General features: G+C 54.4%; 1 protein-coding gene across 7 annotated transcripts in view; it reads right to left on the bottom strand.

Moving 5' to 3' along the window:
- Positions 1–5,642, bottom strand: part of LOC141076481 (amyloid beta precursor protein binding family B member 1-like) — a 52,522-nt gene extending 46,880 nt beyond the window's left edge. For 2 of the 7 annotated variants that reach the window (XM_073563964.1, XM_073563960.1), the window contains exon 1: positions 5,403–5,513. The gene's annotated coding sequence lies outside the window, so the exon portion shown is untranslated. Of the gene's footprint in view, positions 1–5,374 lie in introns of all 7 variants that reach the window. The other 5 variants (XM_073563963.1, XM_073563959.1, XM_073563966.1 and 2 more) reach the window with 5 other exon arrangements.
- Between the last annotated feature and the right edge of the window lie 16,344 nt (positions 5,643–21,986).

The raw sequence follows: 21,986 nt of genomic DNA, 5'->3' as shown, positions 1-21,986 counted from the left end.
CACAGCCCCAGCTGGACGAATACAGATCTGCTCCACTGACCATCGCTGAACCATGGATACATTTGTGAAAGCCAGGAATGGGACCCGCCGGTCCCCTGGCTCCAAGGAGATGCTCGGAGAAGCCAGGAATGGGACCCGCCAGTCTCCTGGCTCCAAGGAGATGCTCGGAGAAGCCAGGAATGGGACCCGCCAGTCTCCTGGCTCCAAGGAGATGCTCGGAGAAGCCAGGAATGGGACCCGCCAGTCTCCTGGCTCCAAGGAGATGCTCGGAGAAGCCAGGAATGGGACCCGCCAGTCTACTGGCTCCAAGGAGATGTTCGGAGAAGCCAGGAATGGGACCTGCTGGTCACCTGGCTACAAGGAGATGTTCGGAGAAGCCAAGAATGGGACCCGCCGGTCCCCTGGCTCCATGGAAATGTTCAGAGAAGCCAGGAATGGGACCCGCCAGTCTACTGGCTCCAAGGAGATGTTCGGAGAAGCCAGGAATGGGACCTGCTGGTCACCTGGCTCCAAGGAAATGTTCAGAGAAGCCAGGAATGGGACCCGCCAGTCTACTGGCTCCAAGGAGATGTTCGGAGAAGCCAGGAATGGGACCCGCCGGTCACCTGGCTCCAAGGAGATGTTCGGAGAAGCCAGGAATGGGACCCGCCGGTCCCCTGGCTCCATGGAAATGTTCAGAGAAGCCAGGAATGGGACCCGCCAGTCTACTGGCTCCAAGGAGATGTTCGGAGAAGCCAGGAATGGGACCTGCCGGTCACCTGGCTCCAAGGAGATGTTCGGAGAAGCCAAGAATGGGACCCGCCGGTCACCTGGCTCCATGGAAATGTTCGGAGAAGGCAGGTTGTGACCGTGCAGTCACCTGGCTTTGTACCTCAATGGAAGGTCAGCTTCCTACACTTTACTCTCATCCTGTATTGTCTGAGTAGTGTTACACCCACATGAAAAGGAAAGCGGGTGTTCAGTGGGATGACCCCTGATCCATGCAGTTTCGACTAGCAGACGGGGTAGCCTGCTAAACCCCATGTCTGTACACTGACTGTCTGCGTAATCTGTACTTCTCTTTTCAACTCCACATTCAGGTAGAACCAGTCCTCTGTGCGCAGGCTGGATCACTGATATACATGGTGAGTACACTAGTGGTCCCTGCATCTAATGACAGGCCGTATGTAATCCACACTGATATCCGGGGTTATCAGGAGTCCTCACGTACACACACTGCAGCATGAGACTCCAGAGACCAGTCAGCGAGCTCATCCTGATGTCCGATATCAGTACCGCTCCTGGAATAAAACCAAACCCACCAATAGGAGGGTCACCAAAGAGGACCGACAGGAGGGGTGGCCATGCGCCCGCACACCGGACAGAGCGTGCACCCACACAGCATGTGTCACTGGGATGATGAAGACGCTGTGGTAACAGGGGCTTGTAATGAGGATTGTAGCTTTATGCATTAATGTGCGATACAGATGTGTTCTCTCTATAGACGCCGGGACAGTCTCGGGCCATAAGTGGTGAAGACGTCATACCCCGGTCCACCTGTGAAGAAGAGTGTGACGGGAGTATTCTCCAGAGCAAGGAGGGACAACAGGCCTGGGAACGATCCAACAGATTTATTGACCAGAACACAGGAACAACACGAAGGTAATTTGCAGAGTCCCAAAATAAGTCCACAGGAAACTGATTCGGGGGCACCTCCCGACAATCCTTGTGCCAGATCACAAAACCATAGTCCTTTAAGAGTCCCAGAAATCCACCACGATCACACAGAGGCCGAAGCTTCCTCAGACAGCCTCATCCTTCTCTTTTAGCATCCAACTCACATCTGATCTTAAAGCAAGAATGTATTGTCAGGGCTCCTGGGATCAGTCCATCTGAAGGGGGGTAGGGGTCACACCTACTATTCAATGGTTTGGTCCATCAGAAGATTCTAGAAATGTAAGGGCTCCACTTAGTCTACAGGATGTGTATTGTAGGTTATCTTCTGCTTAGGAAAACAATAGCCAAAGTTCCACTAGCTGTTGACACAAGCCTAAATTAGATTATGGTCCAGGTACATCACAAGACATTGCAAAGTATTGGGGGAAGGAGACATGGTTAATTTACAGCAAATGAATCAGAGGAAAGTTAAATGACCTATTATACAAAATACAGGACAGGGCAAGACTACAAATCATGACAATCCCTTCCCCTCCTAATTTGTGTACGTACTAGGGACCTCTACAGGTCACTGGTTAAGTACACACAGGCATGGCGTAACTTACATGTGGCTTCATGCAGCCACGAATTGGCATCGTAGCTTTCCCACATCATTGCCCAGGAGAACAGCTGCAGGCAGACCACCCATCACCCCAACCACACATCGCCTGACCCCAAAACCAAAGTTCAGATCCACAGTGGCTGTGGGAATAGTCCTCCATTGTCCACCAGCCAGTTCAATGACAATTCCAGGTCCTCTATGGATTGCCTCAGGCCGAACCACTCGGGGATCAGCCAGCGTGAGGAAAGCTCCTGAGTCACAAAATCCAACAAGTCTTTGTCCATCCAGCACGACCTTCTGCAAGTGCTTACCTCGATGAGCTGAAGTCGTCATGGCTGCGGGTCGCACACCATAAACTCCTAGTGGTGCAACATGGGTGGGTGAGGCACTAGGCCAGTCCTCACGTAGTGGTGACACGTCTTCCTCCATGGCACTTGGCTGTACATAATTAATAATATGATTGGGTACAGGATCAATCCTCATTTGAACAGCTGGGCAGGAGGCTTGCAGATGCCCCGGCTGCCCACATCGATAGCATCTGCGCTGTGTCTCACTCCATCCAATGCGTCCTCTTGGGCGAGGAGTAAGGGAACCTGCCGGTCGGCTCCCACCTAAAGGTGCTGTAGGGGTTTGAGGACGATTCCTCCATGAGCTGGCTGGACATGAGGCCTGCAGATGCCCCGGATGCCCACAACCATAACACCTGCGCTCTGCTACTTCCTCTCCTCGTCGTATTCCAGAAAACGCAGTGGAAGCAACAGGAGGCACATTAACACGAGGTGGTGGCTCAGAGGAACGGGGAACAATGGGGACAGAAGAACTGGGGGCCACCGGTGTTGTGGAGCTGGTAGGCCTCTCTCCATCCTCCAACAGAACTCTCCACCGAGGCTTGATGGTGAGAGCCTCATCAGCGAGAGATGCAGCTTTTTCCACTGTAGCAGGTTTCCTCTCACGCACCCATTCCCTGATCTCAGCGGGGCACTGGGCAAAAAATTGTTCTTTTAGGATAACCTGGAGACAGGTGTTCCAGGTTAAGGCCTCCTCTGCCTCCAGCCAGCGATTACATATTTGTTTGAGTCTGTGGGCATACATCTTGAAAGACACTTCCTCATTACAGGCTAAAGTACGAAACTGGGTCCTGTAAGTGTCTGGGGTCACAGCATAATGTTCTAGAACAGTCCGTTTAATCTCTGCATACTCACAGTTCCACCGAGGGTCCATAGCTCTATAGGCTGCGGCAGCTCCACCCTCTAAGAGCCCCACAAGATGTCGGACGTGCTCCCTTTCCGGGACTTCCATTAATCGACACTGATGCTCAAAGTCCAGGAAGAATCCCTCAATGTCACCGGAAGCCTCATTAAACGGCTTGAAGTCTTTGCGGGACACTCTGGGGAGTTCCCTCATGGGGGATGCTGTGGGTACAGTCTGTCTGGAGCTTCTCGCTGCCTCCAAAGCGATCTCCCTCTCCAGCATTGCCCTCTCCTCCATCCTGCGCTGCCTCTCCTTGGCTGTGCGCATGACCTCCCTCTTATCTTCTATGGTAGCCTCTTCTCCCAGCAAGGCCATCTCCTCCTCGTACCACACAACCCACTGACTTTTTTGGGTATTTACCTCCGGCTGCCGCCTTTCCTCTCTTTGCTGTGAGGATCCTTCCTCAGCATCATCTTGCAGGTGAACTGCTTCCAAAGCTTCAATCAGCTGCTCCTTGGAGAGTCCCTTGTAGCTGACTCCCAGTTCACGGGCCTTTGTTTGTAGGTTCACCGCAGTCCAGTTCTTGTACTCTGCGGTGCTGGTTCCCGATGTTGATGGGCCGTTCTCCTCCATTCCTTCTGCTCCGATCCCACCGCTGCCAACCAGTTTGTGACGGGAGTATTCTCCAGAGCAAGGAGGGACAACAGGCCTGGGAACGATCCAACAGATTTATTGACCAGAACACAGGAACAACACGAAGGTAATTTGCAGAGTCCCAAAATAAGTCCACAGGAAACTGATTCGGGGGCACCTCCCGACAATCCTTGTGCCAGATCACAAAACCATAGTCCTTTAAGAGTCCCAGAAATCCACCACGATCACACAGAGGCCGAAGCTTCCTCAGACAGCCTCATCCTTCTCTTTTAGCATCCAACTCACATCTGATCTTAAAGCAAGAATGTATTGTCAGGGCTCCTGGGATCAGTCCATCTGAAGGGGGGTAGGGGTCACACCTACTATTCAATGGTTTGGTCCATCAGAAGATTCTAGAAATGTAAGGGCTCCACTTAGTCTACAGGATGTGTATTGTAGGTTATCTTCTGCTTAGGAAAACAATAGCCAAAGTTCCACTAGCTGTTGACACAAGCCTAAATTAGATTATGGTCCAGGTACATCACAAGACATTGCAAAGTATTGGGGGAAGGAGACATGGTTAATTTACAGCAAATGAATCAGAGGAAAGTTAAATGACCCATTATACAAAATACAGGACAGGGCAAGACTACAAATCATGACAAAGAGGTCCGCCAAGTCACAGAAAAAGGGAATGGCGGCAGTGTTTAGGGAAGCGGTTATGCCAGTTGGAAAGACTAGAAGCAATGGGATGAAACTGAATGGGAGGAGACACAGATTAGATATTAGAAAAAACTTTTTGACAGTTAGAGTGATCAATGAGTGGAACAGGCTGCCACGAGAAGTGGTGAGTTCTCCTTCAATGGAAGTCTTCAAACAGAGGCTGGACAGACATCTGACTGGGATGATTTAGCGAATCCTGCTTTGAGCAGGGGGTTGGACCAGATGGCCCAGGAGGTCCCTTCCAACTCTACGATTCTATGATTCTATGTACACACAGTGCAGCACACATATATACATGGAGCAGTGTACACTATATACACACAGCACAACATAGATAACAGTGTATGCAGACTGACGAATATAAACCACAGCATACACTATATATATACACACACATACACACAGCACAGCATACACTATATATATATACACACACAGCACAGCATATATATATATACATACACAGTACAGTATACGTATATACACACATACACTATACATATATATACACACACAGCACTGCATACACACTATATATATATACACATAGCACAGTATACGTATATACACACGGTATACACTATATATATATACACACGGTATACGCAGGCCGCTGTGTATAAGGCGCAGTATAGTACACTGTGGAGGCCTCTGCGCTGTATACGGGTCCGGTCTTCCCCCCACTGTCAGTTCCTCACCTCGGCATTTCCGCTTCTCCCGGTCCCGTTATTTCTACGGTCGCCGCCCTGATGGTCTCAGCCGCACTTCCGGCCGCTGTGACGCATTTCCGGTTATCGGGCGGACGCCGCCATGTTGGGAAGGTCAGATCGCTGCGCCCTGTCCACATGCCGCCGGATGTCACGTGTCCTGAGCTTCCTTCTCACAGCGAGGCTCGTGCTTCCAACGTCTGCGATTCTGTCCTCTCCTGTGCGATCTCCATCAGCCTAAAACTGCAACTGCGTCTCCTCAGCTCCGAACGTGACCAGCGAAAAGACCCCAGTATCAGTAACACACTGCACACCGCAGCCCCCAGTATCAGTAACATCTGCACACCGCAACCCCCAGTATCAGTGACATACTGCACACCGCAGCCCCCAGTATCAGTGACATACTGCACACCGCAACCCCCAGTATCAGTGACATACTGCACACCGCAACCCCCAGTATCAGTGACATACTGCACACCGCAGCCCCCAGTATCAGTGACATACTGCACACCGCAACCCCCAGTATCAGTGACATACTGCACACCGCAACCCCCAGTATCAGTGACATACTGCACACCGCAGCCCCCAGTATCAGTGACATACTGCACACCGCAACCCCCAGTATCAGTGACATACTGCACACCGCAGCCCCCAGTATCAGTGACATACTGCACACCGCAACCCCCAGTATCAGTGACATACTGCACACCGCAGCCCCCAGTATCAGTAACATCTGCACACCGCAACCCCCAGTATCAGTAACACACTGCACACCGCAGCCCCCAGTATCAGTGACATACTGCACACCGCAACCCCCAGTATCAGTAACATCTGCACACCGCAACCCCCAGTATCAGTAACACACTGCACACCGCAGCCCCCAGTATCAGTGACATACTGCACACCGCAGCCCCCAGTATCAGTGACACACTGCACACCGCAACCCCCAGTATCAGTAACATCTGCACACCGCAACCCCCAGTATCAGTAACACACTGCACACCGCAGCCCCCAGTATCAGTGACATACTGCACACCGCAGCCCCCAGTATCAGTGACATACTGCACACCGCAGCCCCCAGTATCAGTGACATACTGCACACCGCAACCCCCAGTATCAGTGACATACTGCACACCGCAGCCCCCAGTATCAGTAACATCTGCACACCGCAACCCCCAGTATCAGTAACACACTGCACACCGCAGCCCCCAGTATCAGTAACACACTGCACACCGCAGCCCCCAGTATCAGTGACATACTGCACACCGCAGCCCCCAGTATCAGTGACATACTGCACACCGCAGCCCCCAGTATCAGTGACATACTGCACACCGCAACCCCCAGTATCAGTGACATACTGCACACCGCAGCCCCCAGTATCAGTGACATACTGCACACCGCAGCCCCCAGTATCAGTAACACACTGCACACCGCAACCCCCAGTATCAGTGACATACTGCACACCGCAGCCCCCAGTATCAGTGACATACTGCACACCGCAGCCCCCAGTATCAGTGACATACTGCACACCGCAGCCCCCAGTATCAGTGACACTGCACACCGCAGCCCCCAGTATCAGTGACATACTGCACACCGCAGCCCCCAGTATCAGTGACATACTGCACACGGCAGCCCCCAGTATCAGTGACATACTGCACACCGCAGCCCCCAGTATCAGTGACATACTGCACACCGCAGCCCCCAGTATCAGTGACATATTGCACACGGCAGCCCCCAGTATCAGTGACATACTGCACACCGCAGCCCCCAGTATCAGTAACATACTGCACACCGCAGCCCCCAGTATCAGTAACACACTGCACACCGCAGCCCCCAGTATCAGTAACATACTGCACATCGCAGCCCCCAGTATCAGTGACATACTGCACACCGCAGACACCAGTATCAGTAACATACTGCACATCCCAGCCCCCAGTATCAGTGACACTGCACACCGCAGCCCCCAGTATCAGTGACATACTGCACACCGCAGCCCCCAGTATCAGTGACATACTGCACACCGCAGCCCCCAGTATCAGTGACATACAGCACACCGCAGCCCCCAGTATCAGTGACATACTGCACACCGCAGCCCCCAGTATCAGTAACATACTGCACACCGCAGCCCCCAGTATCAGTGACACTGCACACCGCAGCCCCCAGTATCAGTGGCATACTGCACACGGCAGCCCCCAGTATCAGTGACATACTGCACACGGCAGACCCCAGTATCAGTGACATACTGCACACGGCAGCCCCCAGTATCAGTGACATACTGCACACCGCAACCCCCAGTATCAGTGACATACTGCACACGGCAGCCCCCAGTATCAGTGACATACTGCACACGGCAGACCCCAGTATCAGTGACATTTGCACACGGCAGCCCCCAGTATCAGTAACATACTGCACACCGCAGCCCCCAGTATCAGTGACATACTGCACACCGCAGCCCCCAGTATCAGTAACATCCTGCACACCGCAGCCCCCAGTATCAGTGACATACTGCACACCGCAGCCCCCAGTATCAGTGACATACTGCACATGGCAGCCCCCAGTATCAGTGACATATTGCACACGGCAGCCCCCAGTATCAGTGACATACTGCACACCGCAGCCCCCAGTATCAGTGACATACTGCACACCGCAGCCCCCAGTATCAGTAACACACTGCACACCGCAGCCCCCAGTATCAGTAACATACTGCACACCGCAGCCCCCAGTATCAGTAACATACTGCACACCGCAGCCCCCAGTATCAGTAACATACTGCACACCGCAGCCCCCAGTATCAGTGACACTGCACACCGCAGCCCCCAGTATCAGTGACATACTGCACACGGCAGCCCCCAGTATCAGTGACACACTGCACACGGCAGCCCCAGTATCAGTAACACACTGCACACCGCAGCCCCCAGTATCAGTGACATACTGCACACGGCAGCCCCAGTATCAGTGACATACTGCACACGGCAGCCCCCAGTATCAGTGACATACTGCACACGGCAGCCCCCAGTATCAGTGACATACTGCACACGGCAGCCCCCAGTATCAGTGACATACTGCACACGGCAGCCCCCAGTATCAGTGACATACTGCACACGGCAGCCCCCAGTATCAGTGACATACTGCACACGGCAGACCCCAGTATCAGTGACATACTGAACACGGCAGCCCCCAGTATCAGTGACATACTGCACACGGCAGCCCCAGTATCAGTGACATACTGCACACGGCAGCTCCCAGTATCAGTGACATACTGCACACGGCAGCCCCCAGTATCAGTGACATACTGCACACGGCAGACCCCAGTATCAATGACATACTGCACACGGCAGCCCCCAGTAACAGTGACATACTGCACACGGCAGCCCCCAGTATCAGTGACATACTGCACACGGCAGCCCCCAGTATCAGTGACATACTGCACACCGCAGCCCCCAGTATCAGTGACATACTGCACATGGCAGCCCCCAGTATCAGTGACATACTGCACACCGCAGCCCCCAGTATCAGTGACATACTGCACACGGCAGCCCCCAGTATCAGTAACATACTGCACACCGCAGCCCCCATTATCAGTGACATACTGCACACGGCAGCCCCCAGTATCAGTGACATACTGCACACGGCAGCCCCCACTATCAGTGACATACTGCACACCGCAACCCCCAGTATCAGTAACATACTGCACACCGCAGCCCCCAGTATCAGTGACATACTGCACACCGCAGCCCCCAGTATCAGTAACATCTGCACACCGCAGCCCCCAGTATCAGTAACATACTGCACACCGCAGCCCCCAGTATCAGTAACATCCTACACATCGCAGCCCCCAGTATCAGTGACATACTGCACACCACAGCCCCCAGTATCAGTGACATTCTGCACACCGCAGCCCCCAGTCTCAGTAACATACTGCACACCGCAGGCCCCAGTATCAGTGACATACTGCACACGGCAGCCCCCAGTATCAGTGACATACTGCACACCGCAGCCCCCAGTATCAGTGACATACTGCACACCGCAGCCCCAAGTATCAGTGACATACTGCACACCGCAGCCCCCAGTATCAGTGACATACTGCACACCGCAGCCCCCAGTATCAGTGACATACTGCATACGGCAGACCCCAGTATCAGTAACATCCTACACACTGCTGCCCCCAGTATCAGTGACATACTGCACACGGCAGCCCCCAGTATCAGTGACATACTGCACACGGCAGCCCCCAGTATCAGTGACATGCTGCACACGGCAGCCCCCAGTATCAGTGACATGCTGCACACGGCAGACCCCAGTATCAGTGACATACTGCACACGGCAGCCCCCAGTATCAGTGACATACTGCACACGGCAGCCCCCAGTATCAGTGACATACTGCACACCGCAGCCCCCAGTATCAGTGACATACTGCACACGGCAGCCCCCAGTATCAGTGACATACTGCACACAGCAGCCCCCAGTATCAGTGACATACTGCACACGGCAGACCCCAGTATCAGTGACATACTGCACACGGCAGCCCCCAGTATCAGTGACATACTGCAAACGGCAGCCCCAGTATCAGTGACATACTGCACACGGCAGCCCCCGGTATCAGTGACATACTGCACACGGCAGCCCCCAGTATCAGTGACATACTGCACACGGCAGCCCCCAGTATCAGTGACATACTGCACACGGCAGACCCCAGTATCAGTGACATACTGCACACCGCAGCCCCCAGTATCAGAGACATACTGCACACGGCAGCCCCCAGTATCAGTGACATACTGCACACCGCAGCCCCCAGTATCAGTGACATACTGCACACCGCAGCCCCCAGTATCAGTGACATACTGCACACGGCAGCCCCCAGTATCAGTGACATACTGCACACGGCAGCCCCCAGTATCAGTGACATACTGCACACGGCAGACCCCAGTATCAGTGACATACTGCACACGGCACCCCCCAGTATCAGTGACATACTGCAAACGGCAGCCCCAGTATCAGTGACATACTGCACACGGCAGCCCCCAGTATCAGTGACATACTGCACACGGCAGCCCCCAGTATCAGTGACATACTGCACACGGCAGCCCCCAGTATCAGTGACATACTGCACACGGCAGACCCCAGTATCACTGACATACTGCACACGGCAGCCCCCAGTAACAGTGACATACTGCACACGGCAGCCCCCAGTATCAGTGACATACTGCACCCCGCAGCCCCCAGTATCAGTGACATACTGCACACGGCAGCCCCCAGTATCAGTGACATACTGCACACCGCAGCCCCCAGTATCAGTGACATACTGCACACGGAAGCCCCCAGTATCAGTAACATACTACACACCGCAGCCCCCAGTATCAGTGACATACTGCACACGGCATCCCCCAGTATCAGTGACATACTGCACACGGCAGCCCCCAGTATCAGTGACATACTGCACATGGCAGCCCCCACTATCAGTGACATACTGCACACGGCAGCCCCCAGTATCAGTGACATACTGCACACCGCAACCCCCAGTATCAGTAACATACTGCACACCGCAGTCCCCAGTATCAGTAACATACTGCACACCGCAGCCCCCAGTATCAGCAACATCTGCACACCACAGCCCCCAGTATCAGTGACATACTGCACACCGCAGCCCCCAGTATCAGTGACATACTGCACACCGCAGCCCCCAGTATCAGTAACATACTGCACACCGCAGCCCCCAGTATCAGTAACATCCTACACACCGCAACCCCCAGTATCAGTGACATACTGCACACCGCAGCCCCCAGTATCAGTGACATACTGCACACCGCAACCCCCAGTATGAGTGACATACTGCACACCACAGCCCCAGTATCAGTAACATCTGCACAGCAGCCCCCAGTATCAGTAACATACTGCACACCGCAGCCCCCAGTATCAGTAACATCCTACACACCGCAACCCCCAGTATCAGTGACATACTGTACACCGCAGCACCCAGTATCAGTGACATCTGCACACCGCAGCCCCCAGAATCAGTGACATACTGCACACCGCAACCCCCAGTATCAGTAACATCTGCACACCGCAGCCCCCAGAATCAGTGACATACTGCACACCGCAGCCGCCAGTATCAGTAACATCCTACACACCGCAACCCCCAGAATCACTGACATACTGCACACCGCAGCCCCCAGTATCAGTGACATACTGCACACTGCAGCCCCCAGTATCAGTAACATCTGCACACCGCAGCCCCCAGTATCAGTAACATCCTACACACCGCAACCCCCAGTATCAGTGACATACTGCACACCGCAACCCCCAGTATCAGTAACATACTGCATACCGCAGGCCCCAGTATCAGTGACATACTGCACACTGCAGCCCCCAGTATCAGTAACATCTGCACACCGCAGCCCCCAGTATCAGTGACATACTGCACACCGCAGCCCCCAGTATCAGTGACATACTGCACACCGCAGCCCCCAGTATCAGTGACATACTGCACACCGCAGCCCCCAGTATCAGTGACATACTGCACACGGCAGCCCCCAGTAACAGTGACATACTGCACACCGCAACCCCCAGTATCAGTGACATACTGCACACCGCAACCCCCAGTATCAGTGACATACTGCACACCGCAGCCCCAGTATAAGTAACATACTGCACACCGCAGCCCCCAGTATCAGTAACATACTGCACACCGCAGCCCCCAGTATCAGTAACATCCTACACACCGCAACCCCCAGTATCAGTGACATACTGCACACCGCAGCCCCCAGTATCAGTGACATACTGCACACCGCAGCCCCCAGTATCAGTAACATCTGCACACCGCAGCCCCCAGTATCAGTAACATCCTTCACACCGCAACCCCCCAGTATCAGTGACATACTGCACACCACAGCCCCCAGTATCAGTAACATCTGCACACCGCAGCCCCCAGTATCAGTAACAAACTGCACACCGCAGCCCCCAGTATCAGTAACATTCTACACACCGCAGCCCCCAGTATCAGTGACATACTGCACACCGCAGCCCCCAGTATCAGTGACATACGGCACACCGCAGCCCCCAGTATCAGTGACATACTGCACACCGCAGCCCCCAGTATCAGTAACATCTGCACACCGCAGCCCCCAGTATCAGTAACATACTGCACACCACAGCCCCCAGTATCAGTAACATCCTACACACCGCAGCCCCCAGTATCAGTGACATACTGCACACCGCAGCCCCCAGTATCAGTGACATTCTGTACACCGCAGCCCCCAGTATCAGTAACATACAGCACACCGCAGGCCCCAGTATCAGTAACATACTGCACACCGCAGGCCCCAGTATCAGTAACATACTGCACACCGCAGCCCCCAGTATCAGTGACATACTGCACACGGCAGCCCCAAGTATCAGTGACATACTGCACACGGCAGACCCCAGTATCAGTGACATACTGCACACGGCAGCCCCCAGTATCAGTGACATACTGCACACCGCAGCCCCCAGTATCAGTGACATACTGCACACGGCGGACCCCAGTATCAGTAACATCCTACACACTGCAGCCCCCAGTATCAGTAACATCCTACACACCGCAGCCCCCAGTATCAGTGACATACTGCACACCGCAGCCCCCAGTATCAGTGACATACTGCACACCGCAGCCCCCAGTATCAGTGACATACTGCACACCGCAGCCCCCAGTATCAGTGACATACTGCACACCGCAACCCCCAGTATCAGTAACATACTGCACACCGCAGGCCCCAGTATCAGTAACATACTGCACACCGCAGCCCCCAGTATCAGTAACATCTGCACACCGCAGCCCCCAGTATCAGTGACATACTGCACACCGCAGCCCCCAGTATCAGTGACATACTGCAAACCGCAGCCCCCAGTATCAGTAACATACTGCACACCGCATACACACCGCAACCCCCAGTATCAGTGACATACTGCACACCGCAGCCCCCAGTATCAGTGACATACTGCACACCGCAAACCCCAGTATCAGTGACATACTGCACACCGCAGCCCCAGTATAAGTAACATACTGCACACCGCAGCCCCCAGTATCAGTAACATACTGCACACCGCAGCCCCCAGTATCAGTAACATCCTACACACCGCAACCCCCAGTATCAGTGACATACTGCACACCGCAGCCCCCAGTATCAGTGACATACTGCACACCGCAGCCCCCAGTATCAGTAACATCTGCACACCGCAGCCCCCAGTATCAGTAACATCCTACACACCGCAACCCCCAGTATCAGTGACATACTGCACACCGCAGTCCCCAGTATCAGTAACATCTGCACACCGCAGCCCCCAGTATCAGTAACAAACTGCACACCGCAGCCCCCAGTATCAGTAACATCCTACACACCGCAGCTCCCAGTATCAGTGACATACTGCACACCGCAGCCCCCAGTATCAGTGACATACTGCACACCGCAGTCCCCAGTATCAGTAACATCTGCACACCGCAGGCCCCAGTATCAGTGACATTCTGCACACCGCAGCCCCCAGTATCAGTGACATACTGCACACCACAGCCCCCAGTATCAGTAACATCCTACACACCGCAGCCCCCAGTATCAGTGACATACTGCACACAGCAGCCCCCAGTATCAGTGACATTCTGCACACCGCAGCCCCCAGTATAAGTAACATACAGCACACCGCAGGTCCCAGTATCAATAACATACTGCACACCGCAGGCCCCAGTATCAGTAACATACTGCACACGGCAGCCCCCAGTATCAGTGACATACTGCACACGGCAGCCCCCAGTATCAGTGACATACTGCACACGGCAGACCCCAGTATCAGTGACAAACTGCACACGGCAGCCCCCAGTATCAGAGACATACTGCACACCGCAGCCCCCAGTATCAGTGACATACTGCACACGGCAGACCCCAGTATCAGTAACATCCTACACACCGCAGCCCCCAGTATCAGTAACATCCTACACACCTCAGCCCCCAGTATCATTGACATACTGCACACCGCAGCCCCCAGTATCAGTGACATACTGCGCACAGCAGCCCCCAGTATCAGTGACATACTGCACACCGCAACCCCCAGTATCAGTCACATACTGCACACCGCAGGCCCCAGTATCTGTAACATACTGCACACCGCAGCCCCCAGTATCAGTAACATCTGCACACCGCAGCCCCCAGTATCAGTGACATACTGCACACGGCAACCCCCAGTATCAGTGACATACTGCACACGGCAACCCCCAGTATCAGTGACATAATGCACATGGCAGCCCCCAGTATCAGTGACATACTGCACACGGCAGCCCCCAGTATCAGTGACATACTGCACACCGCAACCCCCAGTATCAGTAACATACTGCACACCGCAGGCCCCAGTATCAGTAACATACTGCACACCGCAGCCCCCAGTATCAGTAACATCTGCACACCGCAGCCCCCAGTATCAGTGACATACTGCACACCGCAGCCCCCAGTATCAGTAACATACTGCACACCGCAGCCCCCAGTATCAGTAACATCCAACACACCGCAACCCCCAGTATCAGTGACATACTGCACACCGCAGCCCCAAGTATCAGTGACATACTGCACACCGCAACCCCCAGTATCAGTGACATACTGCACACCGCAGCCCCAGTATAAGTAACATACTGCACACCGCATCCCCCAGTATCAGTAACATACTGCACACCGCAGCCCCCAGTATCAGTAACATCCTACACACAGCAACCCCCAGTATCAGTGACATACTGCACACCGCAGCCCCCAGTATCAGTGACATACTGCACACCGCAGCCCCCAGTATCAGTAACATCTGCACACCGCAGCCCCCAGTATCAGTAACATCCTACACACCGCAACCCCCAGTACCAGTGACATACTGCACACCGCAGCCCCCAGTATCAGTAACATCTGCACACCGCAGCCCCCAGTATCAGTAACAAACTGCACACCGCAGCCCCCAGTATCAGTAATATCCTACACATCGCAGCCCCCAGTATCAGTGACATACTGCACACCGCAGCCCCCAGTATCAGTGACATACTGCACACCGCAGCCCCCAGTATCAGTGAAATACTGCACACCGCAGCCCCCAGTATCAGTAACGTACTGCAAACCGCAGGCCCCAGTATCAGTGACATCCTGCACACCGCAGCCCCCAGTATCAGTGACATACTGCACACCACAGCCCCCAGTATCAGTAACATCCTACATACCGCAGCCCCCAGTATCAGTGACATACTGCACACCGCAGCCCCCAGTATCAGTGACATTCTGCACACCGCAGCCCCCAGTATAAGTAACATACAGCACACCGCAGGCCCCAGTATCAGTAACATACTGCACACGGCAGCCCCCCAGTATCAGTGATATCCTGCACACGGCAGCCCCCAGTATCAGTAACATACTGCACACCGCAGGCCCCAGTATCAGTAACATTAAGCACACAGCAGCCCCCAGTATCAGTGACATACTGCACACGGCAGCCCCCAGTATCAGTGACATACTGCACACGGCAGACCCCAGTATCAGTGACAAACTGCACACGGCAGCCCCCAGTATCAGTGACATACTGCACACCGCAGCCCCCAGTATCAGTGACATACTGCACACGGCAGACCCCAGTATCAGTAACATCCTACACACCGCAGCCCCCAGTATCAGTAACATCCTACACACCGCAGCCCCCAGTATCAGTGACATACTGCACACTGCAGCCCCCAGTATCAGTGACATACTGCACACCGCAGCCCCCAGTATCAGTGACATACTGCACACTGCAGACCCCAGTATCAGTAACATCCTACACACCGCAGCCCCCAGTATCAGTAACATCCTACACACCGCAGCCCCCAGTATCAGTGACATACTGCACACCGCAGCCCCCAGTATCAGTGACATTCTGCACACCGCAACCCCCAGTATCAGTAACATACTGCACACCGCAGGCCCCAGTATCTGTAACATACTGCACACCGCAGCCCCCAGTATCAGTAACATCTGCACACCGCAGCCCCAGTATCAGTAACATACTGCACACCGCAGCCCCCAGTATCAGTAACATCCTACAAACCGCAACCCCCAGTATCAGTGACATACTGCACACCACAGCCCCCAGTATCAGTGACATACTGCACACCGCAACCCCCAGTATCAGTGACATACTGCACACCGCAGCCCCCAGTATCAGTGACATACTGCACACCGCAGCCCCCAGTATCAGTAACATCTGCACACCGCAGCCCCAGTATCAGTAACATACTGCACACCGCAGCCCCCAGTATCAGTAACATCCTACACACCGCAACCCCCAGTATCAGTGACATACTGCACACCGCAGCCCCCAGTATCAGTGACATACTGCACACCGCAGCCCCCAGTATCAGTAACATCTGCACACCGCAGCCCCCAGTATCAGTAACATGCTACACACCGCAACCCCCAGTATCAGTGACATACTGCACACCGCAGCCCCCAGTATCAGTAACATCTGCACACCGCAGCCCCCAGTATCAGTAACAAACTGCACACCGCAGCCCCCAGTATCAGTAACATCCTACACACCGCAGCCCCCAGTATCAGTGACATACTGCACACCGCAGCCCCCAGTATCAGTGACATACTGCACACCGCAGCCCCCAGTATCAGTAACATCCTACACACCGCAGCCCCCAGTATCAGTGACATACTGCACACCGCAGCCCCCAGTATCAGTGACATTCTGCACACTGCAGCCCCCAGTATCAGTGACATCCTGCACACCGCAGGCCCCAGTATCAGTAAAATACTGCACTCCGCAGGCCCCAGTATCAGTAACATACTGCACACCGCAGCCCCCAGTATCAGTAACATTCTGCACACCGCAACCCCCAGTATCAGTGACATACTGCACACGGCAGCCCCCAGTATCAGTAACATACTGCACACCGCAGCCCCCAGTATCAGTAACATCTGCACACCGCAGCCCCCAGTATCAGTGACATACTGCACACCGCAGCCCCCAGTATCAGTGACATACTGCACACTGCAGCCCCCAGTATCAGTAACATCTGCACACCGCAGCCCCCAGTATCAGTAACATACTGCACACCCCAGCCCCCAGTATCAGTAACATCCTACACACCGCAGCCCCCAGTATCAGTGACATACTGCACACCGCAGCCCCCAGTATCAGTGACATACTGCACACCGCAGCCCCCAGTATCAGTGACATACTGCACACCGCAGCCCCCAGTATCAGTAACATCCTACACACCGCAGCCCCCAGTATCAGTGACATACTGCACACCGCAGCCCCCAGTATCAGTGACATTCTGCACACTGCAGCCCCCAGTATCAGTGACATCCTGCACACCGCAGGCCCCAGTATCAGTAAAATACTGCACTCCGCAGGCCCCAGTATCAGTAACATACTGCACACCGCAGCCCCCAGTATCAGTAACATTCTGCACACCGCAACCCCCAGTATCAGTGACATACTGCACACGGCAGCCCCCAGTATCAGTAACATACTGCACACCGCAGCCCCCAGTATCAGTAACATCTGCACACCGCAGCCCCCAGTATCAGTGACATACTGCACACCGCAGCCCCCAGTATCAGTGACATACTGCACACTGCAGCCCCCAGTATCAGTAACATCTGCACACCGCAGCCCCCAGTATCAGTAACATACTGCACACCCCAGCCCCCAGTATCAGTAACATCCTACACACCGCAGCCCCCAGTATCAGTGACATACTGCACACCGCAGCCCCCAGTATCAGTGACATTCTGCACACCGCAGCCCCCAGTATCAGTAACATACAGCACACCGCAGGCCCCAGTATCAGTAACATACTGCACACCGCAGGCCCCAGTATCAGTAACATACTGCACACCGCAGCCCCCAGTATCAGTGACATTCTGCACACGGCAGACCCCAGTATCAGTGACATACTGCACACCGCAGCCCACAGTATCTGTGACATACTGCACACCGCAGCCCCCAGTATCAGTGACATTCTGCACACGGCAGCCCCCAGTATCAGTGACATACTGCACACCGCAGCCCCCAGTATCAGTGACATACTGCACACCCCAGCCCCCAGTATCTGTGACATACTGCACACCGCAGCCCCCAGCATCAGTGACATACTGCACACGGCAGACCCCAGTATCAGTAACATCCTACACACTGCAGCCCCCAGTATCAGTGACATACTGCACATGGCAGCCCCCTGTATCAGTGACATACTGCACACGGCAGCCCCCAGTATCAGTGACATACTGCACACGGCAGCCCCCAGTATCAGAGACATACTGCACACGGCAGCCCCCAGTATCAGTGACATACTGCACACGGCAGACCCCAGTATCAGTGACATACTGCACACCGCAGCCCCCAGTATCAGTGACATACTGCACACGGCAGCCCCCAGTATCAGTGACATACTGCACACCGCAGCCCCCCCCCGTATCAGTGACATACTGGACACGGCAGCCCCCAGTATCAGTGACATACTGCACACGGCAGCCCCCAGTATCAGTGACATACTGCACACGGCAGACCCCAGTATCAGTGACATTCTGCACACCGCAGCCCCCAGTAACAGTGACATACAGCACACCGCAACCCCCAGTATCAGTAACATACTGTACACCGCAGCCCCCAGTATTAGTGACTGCACACCGCAGGCCCCAGTATCAGTAACATCCTACACACCGCAGCCCCCAGTATCAGTAACATTCTGCACATCGCAGGCCCCAGTATCAGTGACATACTGCACACCGCAGCCCCCAGTATCAGTGACATGCTGCACACCGCAGCCCCCAGTATCAGTAACATCCTACACACTGCAGCCCCCAGTATCAGTAACATTCTGCACACCGCAGGCCCCAGTATCAGTGAGATACTGCACACCACAGGCCCCAGAATCAGTGACATGCTGCACACGGCAGCCCCTAGTATCAGTGACATACTGCACACTGCATCCCCCAGTGTCATTAACATCCTACACATTGCAGCCCCCAGTATCAGTAACATTCTGCACACCGCAGCCCCCAGTATCAGTGACATACTGCACACCGCAGCCCCCAGTATAAGTAACATACTGCACACCAGCCCCCAGTATCAGTGACATACTGCACACCAGCCCCCAGTATCAGTAACATCTGCACACCGCAGGCCCCAGTATCAGTAACATACTACACACTGCAGCCCCCAGTATCAGTAACTTTCTGCACACTGCAGCACCCAGTATCAGTAACATACTGCAAACAGCAGACCCCAGTATCAGTAACATTCTGCACACTGCAGCCCCCAGTATCAGTAACATCCTACACACCGCAGGCCCCAGTATCAGTAACATACTGCAAACCGCAGACCCCAGTATCAGTGTCATCCTACACACCGCAGGCCCCAGTGTCAGTGACATACTGCACACCGCAGCCCCAGTATCAGTAACATACTGCACGCCGCAGCCCCCTGTATCAGTAACATACTGCACACCGCAGGCCCCAGTATCAGTAACATCCTACACACCGCAGCCCCCAGTATCAGTGACATACTGCACACCGCAGCCCCCAGTATCAGTAACATCCTACACACCGCAGGCCCCAGTATCAGTAACATCCTACACACCGCAGCCCCCAGTATCAGTGACATACTGCACACCGCAGCCCCAAGTATCAGTGACATACTGCACACCGCAGCCCCCAGTATCAGTGACATACTGCACACCGCAGCCCCCAGTATCAGTGACATACTGCACACGGCAGACCCCAGTATCAGTAACATCCTACACACTGCAGCCCCCAGTATCAGTGACATACTGCACACGGCAGCCCCCAGTATCAGTGACATACTGCACACGGCAGCCCCCAGTATCAGTGACATACTGCACACGGCAGCCCACAGTATCAGTGACATACTGCACACGGCAGCCCCCAGTATCAGTGACATACTGCACACGGCAGACCCCAGTATCAGTGACATACTGCACACGGAAGCCCCCAGTATCAGTGACATACTGCACACGGCAGCCCCCAGTATCAGTGACATACTGCACACCGCAGCCCCCAGTATCAGTGACATACTGCACACGGCAGCCCCCAGTATCAGTGACATACTGCACACGGCAGCCCCCAGTATCAGTGACATACTGCACACGGCAGCCCCCAGTATCAGTGACATACTGCACATGGCAGACCCCAGTATCAATGACATACTGCACACGGCAGCACCCAGTAACAGTGACATACTGCACACGGCAGCCTCCAGTATCAGTGACATACTGCACACCGCAGCCCCCCCAGTATCAGTGACATACTGCACACCGCAGCCCCCAGTATCAGTGACATAGTGCACACGGCAGCCCCCAGTATCAGTGACATACTGCATACCGCAGCCCCCAGTATCAGTGACATACTGCACACCGCAGCCCCCAGTATCAGTGACATACTGCACACGGCAGCCCCCAGTATCAGTGACATACTGCACACCGCAACCCCCAGTATCAGTAACATACTGCACACCGCAGGCCCCAGTATCAGTAACATACTGCACACCGCAGCCCCCAGTATCAGTAACATTTGCACACCGCAGCCCCCAGTATCAGTGACATACTGCACACCGCAGCCCCCAGTATCAGTGACATACTGCACACCGCAGCCCCCAGTATCAGTAACATACTGCACACCGCAGCCCCCAGTATCAGTAACATCCTACACACCGCAACCCCCAGTATCAGTGACATACTGCACACCGCAGCCCCCAGTATCAGTGACATACTGCACACCGCAACCCCCAGTATCAGTGACATACTGCACACCACAGCCCCAGTATCAGTAACATCCTACACACCGCAGCCCCCAGTAACAGTGACATACTGCACACCGCAGCCCCCAGTATCAGTAACATACTGCATACCGCAGCCCCCAGTATCAGTAACATCCTACACTCCGCAACCCCCAGTATCAGTGACATACTGCACACCGCAGACCCCAGTAACAGTGACATACTGCAAACCGCAGCCCCCAGTATCAGCAACATCTGCACACCGCAGCCCCCAGTATCAGTGACATACTGCACACCGCAGCCCCCAGTATCAGTGACATACTGCACACCGCAGCCCCCAGTATCAGTAACATCTGCACACCGCAGCCCCCAGTGTCAGTAACATACTGCACACCACAGCCCCCAGTATCAGTAACATCCTACACACCACAGCCCCCAGTATCAGTGACATACTGCACACCGCAGCCCCCAGTATCAGTGACATTCTGCACACCGCAGCCCCCAGTATCAGTAACATACTGCACACCACAGGCCCCAGTATCAGTAACATACTGCACACCGCAGCCCCGAGTATCAGTAACATACTGCACACGGCAGCCCCCAGTATCAGTGACATACTGCACACCGCAGCCCCCAGTATCAGTGACATACTGCACACGGCAGCCCCCAGTATCAGTGACATACTGCACACGGCAGAC

The sequence above is a fragment of the Dendrobates tinctorius genome, unplaced genomic scaffold (assembly GCF_039654945.1).
Source record: "Dendrobates tinctorius isolate UK_male_01 unplaced genomic scaffold, ASM3965494v1 ptg000417l, whole genome shotgun sequence".
In the NCBI taxonomy this organism is placed as follows: Eukaryota; Metazoa; Chordata; class Amphibia; order Anura; family Dendrobatidae; genus Dendrobates; species Dendrobates tinctorius.
Note: the sequence above shows the minus strand (reverse complement) of the source record. Positions and strands in the feature narration are given on the sequence as shown.